Here is a 17,146-nt window from a genome sequence, read left to right as displayed (position 1 = left end):
CTGGTGGCATTCTGTAATCTGTGGACTATCAGAGGGTTGATGAAACACAGATATTGCATACGGATTAAATACAACAGTCACCATGCGCACTTTCCTCCACAGGAGTAATATCTCAAACAGTCTACGCTTTGATCGTTCCCTGGAAGACCAGAAGTAGTTTCCGATGCACATCTGGAGGCATTCTGTAATCTGTGGACTGTCAGACTGTTGATGGCACACTGAAATTGCATCGGGATTGAATACAACAGTCACCATGCTCACTTTCCTCCACGGGAGTAATGTCTCAAAAATTCTACGCTTTGATCGTTACCTGGAAGACCAGTAGTAGTTTCCGATGCTCATCTGGTGGCATTCTGTAATCTGTGGCATATCAGAGGGTTGATGAAACACAGATATTGCATACGGATTAAATACAACAGTCACCATGCGCACTTTCCCCCATGGGAGGAATGTCTCAAACAGTCTACGCTTTGATCGTTCCCTGGGAGACCAAAAGTAGATTCCGATGCACATCTGGGGGCATTCTGTAATGTGTGGACTATCAGAGTGTTGATGGAACACATAAATGGCATCGGGATTGAATACAACAGACACCATGCTCACTTTCCTCCACAGGAGTAATGTCTCAAACAGTCTGCGATTTGATCGTTCCCTGGAAGACCAGTAGTAGTTTCCGATGCACATCTGGTGGTATTCTGTAATGTGTGGACTCTCAGAGTGTTGATGACACACTGAAATTACATCGGGATTGAATACAACAGTCACCATGCGCACTTTCCTCCATGGGAGGAATGTCTCAAACAGTCTACGCTTTGATCGTTCCCTGGGGGACCAGAAGTAGATTCCGATGCACATCTGGGGGCATTCTGTAATATGTGGACTATCAGAGTGTTGATGAAATACAGAAATTGCATCGTTACTGAATACAACAGTCACCATGCGCACTTGCCTCCATGTTAGTAATGTCTCAAACAGACTACGCTTTGATCGTTCCCTGGAAGACCAGTGGTAGTTTCCGATTCACATCTGGAGGCATTCTGTAATCTATGGAGTATCGGAGTGTTGATGAAACACAGAAATTGCATCGGGATTGAATACAACAGTCACCATACGCACCTTAGTCCAAGGGAGTAATGTCTCAAAGAGTTTAGGCTTTGATCGTTCCCTGGAAGACCAGTAGTAGTTTCCGATGCACATCTGGAGGCATTCTGTAATCTGTATACTATAAGAGTGTGGATGAAACACAGAAATTGCATCGGGATTGAATACAACAATCACCATGCGTACTTTCCTCCACGGGAGTAATGTCTCAAACATTCTACGCTTTGATCGTTACATGGAAGACCAGTAGTAGTTTACGATGAACATCTGGAGGCATTCTGTAATCTGTGGACTATCAGAGTATTGATGAAACACAGAAATTGCATCGGGATTGAATACAACAGTCACCATGCGCACTTTCCTCAATGGGAGGAATGTCTCTAAGAGTGTACGATTTGATCGTTCCCAGGAAGACCAGTAGTAGATACCGATGCACATCTGGAGGCATTCTGTGAACTGTGGAGTTTCGGAGTGTTGATGAAACACGGAAATTGCAGCGGGATTGAATACAACATTCACCATGCGCACTTTCCTCCAGGGGAGTAATGTCTTAAACAGTCTTACGCTTTGATCGTTCCCTGGAAGACCAGTAGTAGTTTCCGATGCTCATCTGGTATCATTCTGTAATCTGCGGACTATCAGAGGGTTGATGAAACACAGAAATTGCATAGGGATTAAATACAACAGTCACTATGCGCACATTCCTCCACAGGAGCAATGTCTGAAAAAGTCTACGCTTTGATCGTTCCCTGGCAGACCAGAAGTAGTTTCCGATGCACATCTGGAGGCATTCTGTAATCTGTGGACTATCAGAGTGTTGATGGAACACAGAATTTGCATCGGGATTGAATACAACAGTCAGCATGCGTACTTTCCTCCACGGGAGTAATGTCTCAAACATTCTATTCTTTGATCGTTACCTGGAAGACCAGTAGTAGTTTACGATGCACATCTGGAGGCATTCTGTAATCTGTGGACTATCAGAGTATTGATGAAACACAGATATTGCATTGGGATTGAATACAACAGTCACCATGCGCACTTTCCTCAATGGGAGGAATGTCTCTAAGAGTGTACGCTTTGATCGTTCCCAGGAAGACCAGTAGTAGATACCGATGCACATCTGGAGGCATTCTGTGAACTGTGGAGTTTCAGAGTGTTGATGAAACACGGAAATTGCATAGGGATTGAATACAACATTCACCATGCGCACTTTCCTCCATGGGAGTAGTGTCTCAAACAGTCTTCGTTTTGAACGTTCCCTGGAAGACCAGGAGTAGTTTTCTATGCACATCTGGAAGCATTCTGTAATCTGTGGACTATCAGAGTGTTGATGAAACACAGATATTGCATCGGGATTAAATACAACAGTCACCATGCGCAGTTTCCTCCATGGGAGTAATGTCTCAAAGAGTTTACGCTTTGATCGTTCCCTGGAGGACCAGTAGTAGTTTCCGATGCACATCTGGAGGTATTCTGTAATCTGTGGACTATCAAAGTGTTGATGAAACACAGAAATTGTATAGGGATTGAATACAACATTCACCATGCGCACTTTCCTCCATGGGAGGAAAGTCTCAAACAGTCTACGATTTGATCGTTACCTGGAAGACCCGTAGTAGTTTCCGATGCACATCTGGTGGCATTCTGTAATCTGTGTACTATCAGAGTGTTCATGAAACACAGAAATTGCATCGGGATTGAATACAACAGTCACCATGCGCACTTTCCTCCAGGGGAGTAATGTCTTAAACAGTCTACGCTTTGATCGTTCACTGGAAGACCAGTAGTAGTTTCCGATGCTCATCTGGTGGCATTCTGTAATCTGTGGATTATCAGAGGGTTGATGAAACACAGATATTGCGTACGGATTAAATACAACAGTCACCATGCGCACTTTCCTCCATGGGAGGAATGTCTCAAACAGTCTACGCTTTGATCGTTCCCTGGGAGACCAGAAGTAGATTCCGATGCACATCTGGGGGCATTCTGTAATGTGTGGACTATCAGAGTGTTGATGGAACACATAAATGGCATCGGGATTGAATACAACAGACACCATGCTCACTTTCCTCCACAGGAGTAATGTCTCAAACAGTCTGCGATTTGATCGTTCCCTGGAAGACCAGTAGTAGTTTCCGATGCACATCTGGTGGCATTCTGTAATGTGTGGACTCTCAGAGTGTTGATGACACACTGAAATTGCATCGGGATTGAATACAACAGTCACCATGCGCACTTTCCTCCATGGGAGGAATGTCTCAAACAGTCTACGCTTTGATCGTTCCCTGGGAGACCAGAAGTAGATTCCGATGCACATCTGGGGGCATTCTGTAATATGTGGACTATCAGAGTGTTGATGAAATACAGAAATTGCATCGTTACTGAATACAACAGTCACCATGCGCACTTGCCTCCATGTTAGTAATGTCTCAAACAGACTACGCTTTGATCGTTCCCTGGAAGACCAGTGGTAGTTTCCGATTCACATCTGGAGGCATTCTGTAATCTATGGAGTATCGGAGTGTTGATGAAACACAGAAATTGCATCGGGATTGAATACAACACTCACCATACGCACCTTAGTCCAAGGGAGTAATGTCTCAAAGAGTTTAGGCTTTGATCGTTCCCTGGAAGACCAGTAGTAGTTTCCGATGCACATCTGGAGGCATTCTGTAATCTGTATACTATAAGAGTGTGGATGAAACACAGAAATTGCATCGGGATTGAATACAACAATCACCATGCGTACTTTCCTCCACGGGAGTAATGTCTCAAACATTCTACGCTTTGATCGTTACATGGAAGACCAGTAGTAGTTTACGATGAACATCTGGAGGCATTCAGTAATCTGTGGACTATAAGAGTATTGATGAAACACAGAAATTGCATTGGGATTGAATACAACAGTCACCATGCGCACTTTCCTCAATGGGAGGAATGTCTCTAAGAGTGTACGATTTGATCGTTCCCAGGAAGACCAGTAGTAGATACCGATGCACATCTGGAGGCATTCTGTGAACTGTGGAGTTTCGGAGGGTTGATGAAACACGGAAATTGCAGCGGGATTGAATACAACATTCACCATGCGCACTTTCCTCCAGGGGAGTAATGTCTTAAACAGTCTTACGCTTTGATCGTTCCCTGGAAGACCAGTAGTAGTTTCCGATGCTCATCTGGTATCATTCTGTAATCTGCGGACTATCAGAGGGTTGATGAAACACAGAAATTGCATAGGGATTAAATACAACAGTCACTATGCGCACATTCCTCCACAGGAGCAATGTCTGAAAAAGTCTACGCTTTGATCGTTCCCTGGCAGACCAGAAGTAGTTTCCGATGCACATCTGGAGGCATTCTGTAATCTGTGGACTATCAGAGTGTTGATGGAACACAGAAATTGCATCGGGATTGAGTACAACAGTCAGCATGCGTACTTTCCTCCACGGGAGTAATGTCTCAAACATTCTATTCTTTGATCGTTACCTGGAAGACCAGTAGTAGTTTACGATGCACATCTGGAGGCATTCTGTAATCTGTGGACTATCAGAGTATTGATGAAACACAGAAATTGCATTGGGATTGAATACAACAGTCACCATGCGCACTTTCCTCAATGGGAGGAATGTCTCTAAGAGTGTACGCTTTGATCGTTCCCAGGAAGACCAGTAGTAGATACCGATGCACATCTGGAGGCATTCTGTGAACTGTGGAGTTTCAGAGTGTTGATGAAACACGGAAATTGCATAGGGATTGAATACAACATTCACCATGCGCACTTTCCTCCATGGGAGTAGTGTCTCAAACAGTCTTCGTTTTGAACGTTCCCTGGAAGACCAGGAGTAGTTTTCTATGCACATCTGGAAGCATTCTGTAATCTGTGGACTATCAGAGTGTTGATGAAACACAGATATTGCATCGGGATTAAATACAACAGTCACCATGCGCAGTTTCCTCCATGGGAGTAATGTCTCAAAGAGTTTACGCTTTGATCGTTCCCTGGAGGACCAGTAGTAGTTTCCGATGCACATCTGGAGGTATTCTGTAATCTGTGGACTATCAAAGTGTTGATGAAACACAGAAATTGTATAGGGATTGAATACAACATTCACCATGCGCACTTTCCTCCATGGGAGGAAAGTCTCAAACAGTCTACGATTTGATCGTTACCTGGAAGACCCGTAGTAGTTTCCGATGCACATCTGGTGGCATTCTGTAATCTGTGTACTATCAGAGTGTTCATGAAACACAGAAATTGCATCGGGATTGAATACAACAGTCACCATGCGCACTTTCCTCCAGGGGAGTAATGTCTTAAACAGTCTACGCTTTGATCGTTCACTGGAAGACCAGTAGTAGTTTCCGATGCTCATCTGGTGGCATTCTGTAATCTGTGGACTATCAGAGGGTTGATGAAACACAGATATTGCATACGGATTAAATACAACAGTCACCATGCGCACTTTCCTCCATGGGAGGAATGTCTCAAACAGTCTACGCTTTGATCGTTCCCTGGGAGACCAGAAGTAGATTCCGATGCACATCTGGGGGCATTCTGTAATATGTGGACTATCAGAGTGTTGATGAAATACAGAAATTGCATCGTTACTGAATACAACAGTCACCATGCGCACTTGCCTCCATGTTAGTAATGTCTCAAACAGACTACGCTTTGATCGTTCCCTGGAAGACCAGTGGTAGTTTCCGATTCACATCTGGAGGCATTCTGTAATCTGTGGAGTATCGGAGTGTTGATGAAACACAGAAATTGCATCGGGATTGAATACAACAGTCACCATACGCACCTTAGTCCTAGGGAGTAATGTCTCAAAGAGTTTAGGCTTTGATCGTTCCCTGGAAGACCAGTAGTAGTTTCCGATGCACATCTGGAGGCATTCTGTAATCTGTTGACTATCAGAGTGTTGATGAAACACAGAAATTGCTTCGGGATTGAATAAAAAAGTCACCATGCGCACTTTCCTCCATGTTAGTAATGTCTCAAACAGTCTAAGCTTTGATCGTTCCTTGGAAGTCCAGTGGTACTTCCCAATGCACATCTGGAGGCATTCTGTAATCTGTATACTATAAGAGTGTGGATGAAACACAGAAATTGCATCGGGATTGAATACAACAATCACCATGCGTACTTTCCTCCACGGGAGTAATGTCTCAAACATTCTACGCTTTGATCGTTACATGGAAGACCAGTAGTAGTTTACGATGAACATCTGGAGGCATTCTGTAATCTGTGGACTATCAGAGTATTGATGAAACACAGAAATTGCATTGGGATTGAATGCAACAGTCACCATGCGCACTTTCCTCAATGGGAGGAATGTCTCTAAGAGTGTACGATTTGATCGTTCCCAGGAAGACCAGTAGTAGATACCGATGCACATCTGGAGGCATTCTGTGAACTGTGGAGTTTCGGAGGGTTGATGAAACACGGAAATTGCAGCGGGATTGAATACAACATTCACCATGCGCACTTTCCTCCAGGGGAGTAATGTCTTAAACAGTCTTACGCTTTGATCGTTCCCTGGAAGACCAGTAGTAGTTTCCGATGCTCATCTGGTATCATTCTGTAATCTGCGGACTATCAGAGGGTTGATGAAACACAGAAATTGCATAGGGATTAAATACAACAGTCACTATGCGCACATTCCTCCACAGGAGCAATGTCTGAAAAAGTCTACGCTTTGATCGTTCCCTGGCAGACCAGAAGTAGTTTCCGATGGACATCTGGAGGCATTCTGTAATCTGTGGACTATCAGAGTGTTGATGGAACACAGAAATTGCATCGGGATTGAATACAACAGTCAGCATGCGTACTTTCCTCCACGGGAGTAATGTCTCAAACATTCTACGCTTTGATCGTTACCTGGAAGACTAGTAGTAGTTTACGATGCACATCTGGAGGCATTCTGTAATCTGTGGACTATCAGAGTATTGATGAAACACAGAAATTGCATTGGGTTTGAATACAACAGTCACCATGCGCACTTTCCTCAATGGGAGGAATGTCTCTAAGAGTGTACGCTTTGATCGTTCCCAGGAAGACCAGTAGTAGATACCGATGCACATCTGGAGGCATTCTGTGAACTGTGGAGTTTCAGAGTGTTGATGAAACACGGAAATTGCATAGGGATTGAATACAACATTCACCATGCGCACTTTCCTCCATGGGAGTAGTGTCTCAAACAGTCTTCGTTTTGAACGTTCCCTGGAAGACCAGGAGTAGTTTTCTATGCACATCTGGAAGCATTCTGTAATCTGTGGACTATCAGAGTGTCGATGAAACACAGATATTGCATCGGGATTAAATACAACAGTCACCATGCGCAGTTTCCTCCATGGGAGTAATGTCTCAAAGAGTTTACGTTTTGATCGTTCCCTGGAGGACCAGTAGTAGTTTCCGATGCACATCTGGAGGTATTCTGTAATCTGTGGACTATCAAAGTGTTGATGAAACACAGAAATTGTTTAGGGATTGAATACAACATTCACCATGCGCACTTTCCTCCATGGGAGGAAAGTCTCAAACAGTCTACGATTTGATCGATACCTGGAAGACCCGTAGTAGTTTCCGATGTACATCTGATGGCATTCTGTGATCTGTGTACTATCAGAGTGTTCATGAAACACAGAAATTGCATCGGGATTGAATACAACAGTCACCATGCGCACTTTCCTCCAGGGGAGTAATATCTTAAACAGTCTACGCTTTGATCGTTCCCTGGAAGACCAGTAGTAGTTTCCGATGCTCATCTGGTGGCATTCGGTAATCTGTGGACTATCAGAGGGTTGATGAAACACAGATGTTGCATACGGATTAAATACAACAGTCACCATGCGCATTTTCCTCCACAGGAGTAATATCTCAAACAGTCTACACTTTGATCGTTCCCTGGAAGACCAGAAGTAATTTCCGATGCACATCTGGAGGCATTCTGTAATTTGTGGACTGTCAGACTGTTGATGGAACACTGAAATTGCATCGGGACTGAATACAACAATCACCATGCGCACTTTCCTCAATGGGAGTAATGTCTCTAAGAGTGTACGCTTTGATCGTTCCCAGGAAGACCAGTAGTAGATACCGATGCACATCCGTAGGCATTCTGTAAACTGTGGAGCTTCAGAGTGTTGATGAAACACAGAAATTGCATCGGGATTGAATACAACAGTCACCATGCGCACTTTCCTCCACGGGAGTAAGGTCCCAAACGGTCTACGCTTTTATCGTTCCCTGGAAGACCAGTAGTAGTTTCCGATGCACGTCTGGTGGAATTCTGTAATCTGTGGACTATCAGAGTGTTGATGAAACAAAGAAATTGCATAGGGATTAAATACAACAGTCACTATGCGCACTTTCCTCCACAGGAGTAATGTCTTAAACAGTCTACGCTTTGATCGTTCCCTGGAAGACCTGTAGTAGTTTCCGATGCACATCTGGAGGCATTCTGTAATCTGTGGACTATCAGAGTATTGATGAAACACAGAAATTGCATTGGGATTGAATACAACAGTCACCATGCGCAGTTTCCACCATGGGAGTAATGTCTCAAAGAGTTTAGCGCTTTGATCGTTCCCTGGAGGACCAGTAGTAGTTTCCGATGCACATCTGGAGGTATTCTGTAATCTGTGGACTATCAAAGTGTTGATGAAACTCAGAATTTGCATAGGGATTGAATACAACATTCACCATGCGCACTTTCCTCCATGGTTGGAATGTCTCAAGCAGTCTATTCTTTGATTGTTCCCTGGAAGAGCAGAAGTAGATTCCGATGCACATCTGGGTGCATTCTGTAATATGTGGTCTATCAGAGTGTTGATGGAACCCAGAAATTGCATCGGGATTGAATACAACAGGCACCATGCGCACTTTCCTCCACGGAAGTAATGTCTCAAACAGTCTACGATTTGATCGTTCCCTTGGAGACCAGTAGTAGTTTCCGATGCACATCTGGTGGCATTCTGTAATGTGTGGACTATCAGAGTGTTGATGACACACAGAAATTGCATCGGGATTGAATACAACAGTCACCATGCGCACTTTCCTCCACGGGAGTAAGGTCCCAAACGGTCTACGCTTTGATCGTTCCCTGGAAGAGCAGTAGTAGTTTCCGAATCACGTCTGGTGGAATTCTGTAATCTGTGGACTATCAGAGTGTTGATGAAACACAGAAATTGCATAGGGATTAAATACAACAGTCACTATGCGCACTTTCCTCCACGGGAGTAATGTCTGAAAAAGTCTACGCTTTGATCGTTCCCTGGCAGACCAGAAGTAGTTTCCGATGCACATCTGGAGGCATTCTGTAATCTGTGGACTATCAGAGTGTTGATGGAACACAGAAATTGCATCGGGATTGAATACAACAGTCACCATGCGTACTTTCGTCCACGGGAGTAATGTCTCAAACATTCTACGCTTTGATCGTTCTCTGGAGGACCAGTAGTAGTTTACGATGCACATCTGGAGGCATTCTGTAATCTGTGGACTATCAGAGTATTGGTGAAACACAGAAATTGCATTGGGATTGAATACAACAGTCACCATGCGCACTTTCCTCAATGGGAGTAATGTCTCTAAGAGTGTACGCTTTGATCGTTCCCAGGAAGACCAGTAGTAGATACCGATGCACATCTGGAGGCATTCTGTAAACTGTGGAGTTTCAGAGTGTTGATGAAACACGGAAATTGCAGCGGGATTGAATACAACATTCACCATGCGCACTTTCCTCCATGGGAGTAGTGTCTCAAACAGTCTTCGTTTTGAACGTTCCCTGGAAGACCAGGAGTAGTTTTCTATGCACATCTGGAAGCATTCTGTAATCTGTGGACTATCAGAGTGTTGATGAAACACAGATATTGCATCGGGATGAAATACAACAGTCACCATGCGCAGTTTCCTCCATGGGAGTAATGTCTCAAAGAGTTTACGCTTTGATCGTTCCCTGGAGGACCAGTAGTAATTTCCGATGCACATCTGGAGGTATTCTGTAATCTGTGGACTATTAAAGTGTTGATGAAACACAGAAATTGTATAGGGATTGAATACAACATTCACCATGCGCACTTTCCTCCATGGGATGAAAGTCTCAAACAGTCTACGATTTGATCGTTACCTGGAAGACCCGTAGTAGTTTCCGATGCACATCTGATGGCATTCTGTAATCTGTGTACTATCAGAGTGTTCATGAAACACAGAAATTGCATCGGGATTGAATACAAAAGTCACCATGCGCACTTTCCTCCAGGGGAGTAATGTCTTAAACAGTCTACGCTTTGATCGTTCCCTGGAAGACCAGTAGTAGTTTCCGATGCTCATCTGGTGGCATTCTGTAATCTGTGGACTATCAGAGGGTTGATGAAACACAGATATTGCATACGGATTAAATACAACAGTCACCATGCGCACTTTCCTCCACAGGAGTAATATCTCAAACAGTCTACACTTTGATCGTTCCCTGGAAGACCAGAAGTAGTTTCCGATGCACATCTGGAGGCATTCTGTAATCTGTGGACTGTCAGACTGTTGATGGAACACTGAAATTGCATCGGGACTGAGTACAACAGTCACCATGCTCACTTTCCTCCACGGGAGTAATGTCTCAAACATTCTACGCTTTGATCGTTACCTGGAAGACCAGTAGTAGTTTACGATGCACATCTGGAGGCATTCTGTAATCTGTGGACTATCAGAGTATTGATGAAACACAGAAATTGCATTGGGAATGAATACAACAGTCACCATGCGCACTTTCCTCAATGGGAGTAATGTCTCTAAGAGTGTACACTTTGATCGTTCCCAGGAAGACCAGTGGTAGATACCGATGCACATCTGTAGGCATTCTGTAATCTGTGGACTGTCAGACTGTTGATGGAACACTGAAATTGCATCGGGATTGAACACAACAGTCACCATGCTCACTTTCCTCCACGGGAGTAATGTCTCAAACATTCTACGCTTTGATCGTTACCTGGAAGACCAGTAGTAGTTTACGATGCACATCTGGAGGCATTCTGTAATCTATGGACTATCAGAGTATTGATGAAACACAGAAATTGCATTGGGATTGAATACAACAGTCACCATGCGCAGTTTCCACCATGGGAGTAATGTTTTAAAGAGTTTAGCCCTTTGATCGTTCCCTGGAGGACCAGTAGTAGTTTCCGATGCACATCTGGAGGTATTCTGTAATCTGTGGACTATCAAAGTGTTGATGAAACTCAGAAATTGCATAGGGATTGAATACAACATTCACCATGCGCACTTTCCTCCATGGGAGGAATGTCTCAAGCAGTCTATTCTTTGATTGTTCCCTGGAAGAGCAGAAGTAGATTCCGATGCACATCTGGGGGCATTCTGTAATATGTGGTCTATCAGAGTGTTGATGGAACACAGAAATTGCATCGGGATTGAATACAACAGGCACCATGCGCACTTTCCTCCACGGTAGTAATGTCTCAAACAGTCTACGATTTGATCGTTCCCTTGGAGACCAGTAGTAGTTTCCGATGCACATCTGGTGGCATTCTGTAATGTGAGGACTATCAGAGTGTTGATGACACACAGAAATTGCATCGGGATTGAATACAACAGTCACCATGCGCACTTTCCTCCACGGGAGTAAGGTCCCAAACGGTCTACGATTTGATCGTTCCCTGGAAGACCAGTAGTAGTTTCCTATGCACGTCTGGTGAAATTCTGTAATCTGTGGACTATCAGAGTGTTGATGAAACACAGAAATTGCATACGGATTAAATACAACAGTCACTATGCGCACTTTCCTCCACAGGAGTAATGTCTGAAAAAGTCTACGCTTTGATCGTTCCCTGGCAGACCAGAAGTAGTTTCCGATGCACATCTGGAGGCATTCTGTAATCTGTGGACTATCAGAGTGTTGATGGAACACAGAAATTGCATCGGGATTGAATACAACAGTCACCATGCGTACTTTCCTCCACGGGAGTAATGTCTCAAACATTCTACGCTTTGATCGTTCCCTGGAGGACCAGTAGTAGTTTACGATGCACATCTGGAGGCATTCTGTAATCTGTGGACTATCAGAGAATTGATGAAACACAGAAATTACATTGGGATTGAATACAACAGTCACCATGCGCACTTTCCTCAATGGGAGTAATGTCTCTAAGAGTGTACGCTTTGATCGTTCCCAGGAAGACCAGTAGTAGATACCGATGCACATCTGGAGGCATTCTGTAAACTGTGGAGTTTCAGAGTGTTGATGAAACACAGAAATTGCAGCGGGATTGAATACAACATTCACCATGTTCACTTTCCTCCATGGGAGTAGTGTCTCAAACAGTCTACGGTTTGAACGTTCACTGGAAGACCAGGAGAAGTTTTCGATGCACATCTGTAAGCATTCTGTAATCTGTGGACTATCAGAGTGTTGATGAAACACAGATATTGCATCGGGATTAAATACAACAGTCACCATGCGCAGTTTCCTCCATGGGAGTAATGTCTCAAACAGTTTACGCTTTGATCGTTCCCTGGAGGACCAGTAGTAGTTTCCGATGCACATCTGGAGGTATTCTGTAATCTGTGGACTATCAAAGTGTTGATGAAACACAGAAATTGTATAGGGATTGAATACAACATTCACCATGCGCACTTTCCTCCATGGGAGGAAAGTCTCAAACAGTCTACGATTTGATCGTTACCTGGAAGACCCGTAGTAGTTTCCGATGCACATCTGATGGCATTCTGTAATCTGTGTACTATCAGAGTGTTCACGAAACACAGAAATTGCATCGGGATAGAATACAACAGTCACCATGCGCACTTTCCTCCAGGGGAGTAATGTCTTAAACAGTCTACGCTTTGATCGTTCCCTGGAAAACCAGTAGTAGTTTCCGATGCTCATCTGGTGGCATTCTGTAATCTGTTGACTATCAGAGGGTTGGTGAAACACAGATATTGCATACGGATTAAATACAACAGTCACCATGCGCACTTTCCTCCACAGGAGTAATATCTCAAACAGTCTACGCTTTGATCGTTCCCTGGAAGACCAGAAGTAGTTTCCGATGCACATCTGGAGGCATTCTGTAATCTGTGGACTGTCAGACTGTTGATGGAACACTGAAATTGCATCGGGATTGAATACAACAGTCACCATGCTCACTTTCCTCCACGGGAGTAATGTCTCAAACATTCTACGCTTTGATCGTTACCTGGAAGACCAGTAGTAGTTTCCGATGCACGTCTGGTGGAATTCTGTAATCTGTGGACTATCAGAGTGTTGATGAAACACAGAAATTGCTTAGGGATTAAATACAACAGTCACTATGCGCACTTTCCTCCACAGGAGTAATGTCTGAAAAAGTCTACGCTTTGATCGTTCCCTGGCAGACCAGAAGTAGTACCCAATGCACATCTGGAGGCATTCTGTAATCTGTGGACTATCAGAGTGTTGATGGAACACAGAAATTGCATCGGGATTGAACACAACAGTCACCATGCGTACTTTCCTCCACGGGAGTAATGTCACAAACATTCTACGCTTTGATCGTTCCCTGGAAGACCAGTAGTAGTTTACGATGCACATCTGGAGGCATTCTGTAATCTGTGGACTATCAGAGTATTGATGAAACACAGAAATTGCATTGGGATTGAATACTACAGTCACCATGCACACTTTCCTCAATGGGAGTAATGTCTCTAAGAGTGTACGCTTTGATCGTTCCCAGGAAGACCAGTAGTAGATACCAATGCACATCTGGAAGCATTCTGTAATCTGTGGACTATAAGAGTGTTGATGAAACACAGATATTGCTTCGGGATTAAATACAACAGTCACCATGCGCAGTTTCCTCCATGGGAGTAATGTCTCAAAGAGTTTACGTTTTGATCGTTCCCTGGAGGACCAGCAGTAGTTTCCGATGCACATCTGGAGGTATTCTGTAATCTGTGGACTATCAAAGTGTTGATGAAACACAGATATTGTATAGGGATTGAATACAACATTCACCATGCGCACTTTCCTCCATGGGAGGAAAGTCTCAAACAGTCTACGATTTGATCGTTACCTGGAAGACCCGTAGTAGTTTCCGATGCACATCTGATGGCATTCTGTAATCTGTGTACTATCAGAGTGTTCATGAAACACAGAAATTGCATCGGGATTGAATACAACAGTCACCATGCGCACTTTCCTCCAGGGAGTAATGTCTTAAACAGTCTACGCTTTGATCGTTCCATGGAAGACAAGTAGTAGTTTCCGATGCTCATCTGGTGGCATTCTGTAATCTGTGGACTATCAGAGGGTTGATGAAACACAGATATTGCATACGGATTAAATACAACAGTCACCATGCGCACTTTCCTCCACAGGAGTAATATCTCAAACAGTCTACGCTTTGATCGTTCCCTGGAAGACCAGAAGTAGTTTCCGATGCACATCTGGAGGCATTCTGTAATCTGTGGACTGTCAGACTGTTCATGGTACACTGAAATTGCATCGGGATTGAATACAACAGTCAGCATGCTCACTTTCCTCCACGGGAGTAATGTCTCAAACATTCTACGCTTTGATCGTTACCTGGAAGACCAGTAGTAGTGTCCGATGCACGTCTGGTGGAATTCTGTAATCTGTGGACTATCAGAGTGTTGATGAAACAATGAAATTGCATAGGGATTAAATACAACAGTCACTATGCGCACTTTCCTCCACAGGAGTAATGTCAGAAAAAGTCTACGCTTTGATCGTTCCCTGGCAGACCAGAAGTAGTTTCCGATGCACATCTGGAGGCATTCTGTAATCTGCTGACTATCAGAGTGTTGATGGAATACAGAAATTGCATCGGGATTGAATAAAACAGTCACCATGCGTACTTTCCTCCACGGGAGTAATGTCTCAAACATTCTACGCTTTGATCGTTCCCTGGAAGACCAGTAGTAGTTTCCGATGCTCATCTGGTGGCATTCTGTAATCTGTGGACTATCAGGGGGTTGATGAAACACAGATATTGCATACGGATTAAATACAACAGTCAACATGCGCACTTTCCTCCACAGGAGTAATATCTCAAACAGTCTACGGTTTGATCGTTCCCTGGATGACCAGAAGCAGTTTCCGATGCACATCTGGAGGCATTCTGTAATCTGTGGACTGTCAGACTGTTGATGGAACACTGAAATTGCATCGGGATTGAATACAACAGTCACCATGCTCACTTTCCTCCACGGGAGTAATGTCTCAAACATTCTACGCTTTGATCGTTACCTGGAAGACCAGTAGTAGTTTACGATGCACATCTGGAGGCATTCTGTAATCTGTGGACTATCAGAGTATTGATGAATCACAGAAATTGCATTGGGATTGAATACAACAGTCACCATGCGCACTTTCCTCAATGGGAAAAATGTCTCTAAGAGTGTACGCTTTGATCGTTCCCAGGAAGACCAGTAGTAGTTACCGATGCACATCTGGAGGCATTCTGTAAACTGTGGAGTTTCAGAGTGTTGATGAAACACAGAAATTGCATTGGGATTGAATACAACAGGCACCATGCGCACTTTCCTCCACGGTAGTAATGTCTCAAACAGTCTACGATTTGATCGTTCCCTTGGAGACCAGTAGTAGTTTCCGATGCACATCTGGTGGCATTCTGTAATGTGTGGACTATCAGAGTGTTGATGACACACAGAAATTGCATCGGGATTGAATACAACAGTCACCATGCGCAGTTTCCTACATGGGAGTAATGTCTCAAAGAGTTTACGCTTTGATCGTTATCTGGAAGACCCGTAGTAGTTTCCGATGCACATCTGGAGGCATTCTGTAATCTGTGGTCTATCAGAGTGTTGATGGAACACAGAAATTGCATCGGGATTGAATACAACAGTCACCATGCGTACTTTCCTCCACGGGAGTAATGTCTCAAACATTCTACGCTTTGATCGTTCCGTGGAGGACCAGTAGTAGTTTACGATGCACATCTGGAGGCATTCTGTAATCTGTGGACTATCAGAGTATTGATGAAACACAGAAATTACATTGGGATTGAATACAACAGTCACCATGCGCACTTTCCTCAATGGGAGTAATGTCTCTAAGAGTGTTCGCTTTGATCGTTCCCAGGAAGACCAGTAGTAGATACCGATGCACATCTGGAGGCATTCTGTAAACTGTGGAGTTTCAGAGTGTTGATGAAACACAGAAATTGCAGCGGGATTGAGTACAACATTCACCATGTTCACTTTCCTCCAGGGGAGTAGTGTCTCAAACAGTCTACGGTTTGAACGTTCACTGGAAGACCAGGAGAAGTTTTCTATGCACATCTGAAAGCATTCTGTAATCTGTGGACTATCAGAGTGTTGATGAAACACAGATATTGCATCGGGATTAAATACAACAGTCACCATGCGCAGTTTCCTCCATGGCAGTAATGTCGCAAAGAGTTTACGTTTTGATCGTTCCCTGGAGGACCAGTAGTAGTTCCCGATGCACATCTGGAGGTATTCTGTAATCTGTGGACTATCAAAGTGTTGATGAAACACAGAAATTGTATAGGGAATGAATACAACATTCACCATGCGCACTTTCCTCCATGGGAGGAAAGTCTCAAACAGTCTACGATTTGATCGTTACCTGGAAGAACCGTAGTAGTTTCCGATGCACATCTGATGGCATTCTGTAATCTGTGTACTATCAGAGTGTTCATGAAACACAGAAATTGCATCGGGATTGAATACAACAGTCACCATGCGCACTTTCCTCCAGGGGAGTAATGTCTTAAACAGTCTACGCTTTGATCGTTCCCTGGAAGACCAGTAGTAGTTTCCGATGCTCATCTGGTGGCATTCTGTAATCTGTGGACTATCAGAGGGTTGATGAAACACAGATATTGCATACGGATTAAATACAACAGTCACCATGCGCACTTTCCTCCACAGGAGTAATATCTCAAACAGTCTACGCTTTGATCGTTCCCTGGAAGACCAGAAGTAGTTTCCGATGCACATCTGGAGGCATTCTGTAACCTGTGGACTGTCAGACTGTTGATG

Source organism: Schistocerca gregaria, chromosome 5 (genome assembly GCF_023897955.1).
Source record: "Schistocerca gregaria isolate iqSchGreg1 chromosome 5, iqSchGreg1.2, whole genome shotgun sequence".
Taxonomy (NCBI): domain Eukaryota; kingdom Metazoa; phylum Arthropoda; class Insecta; order Orthoptera; family Acrididae; genus Schistocerca; species Schistocerca gregaria.
Note: the sequence above shows the minus strand (reverse complement) of the source record.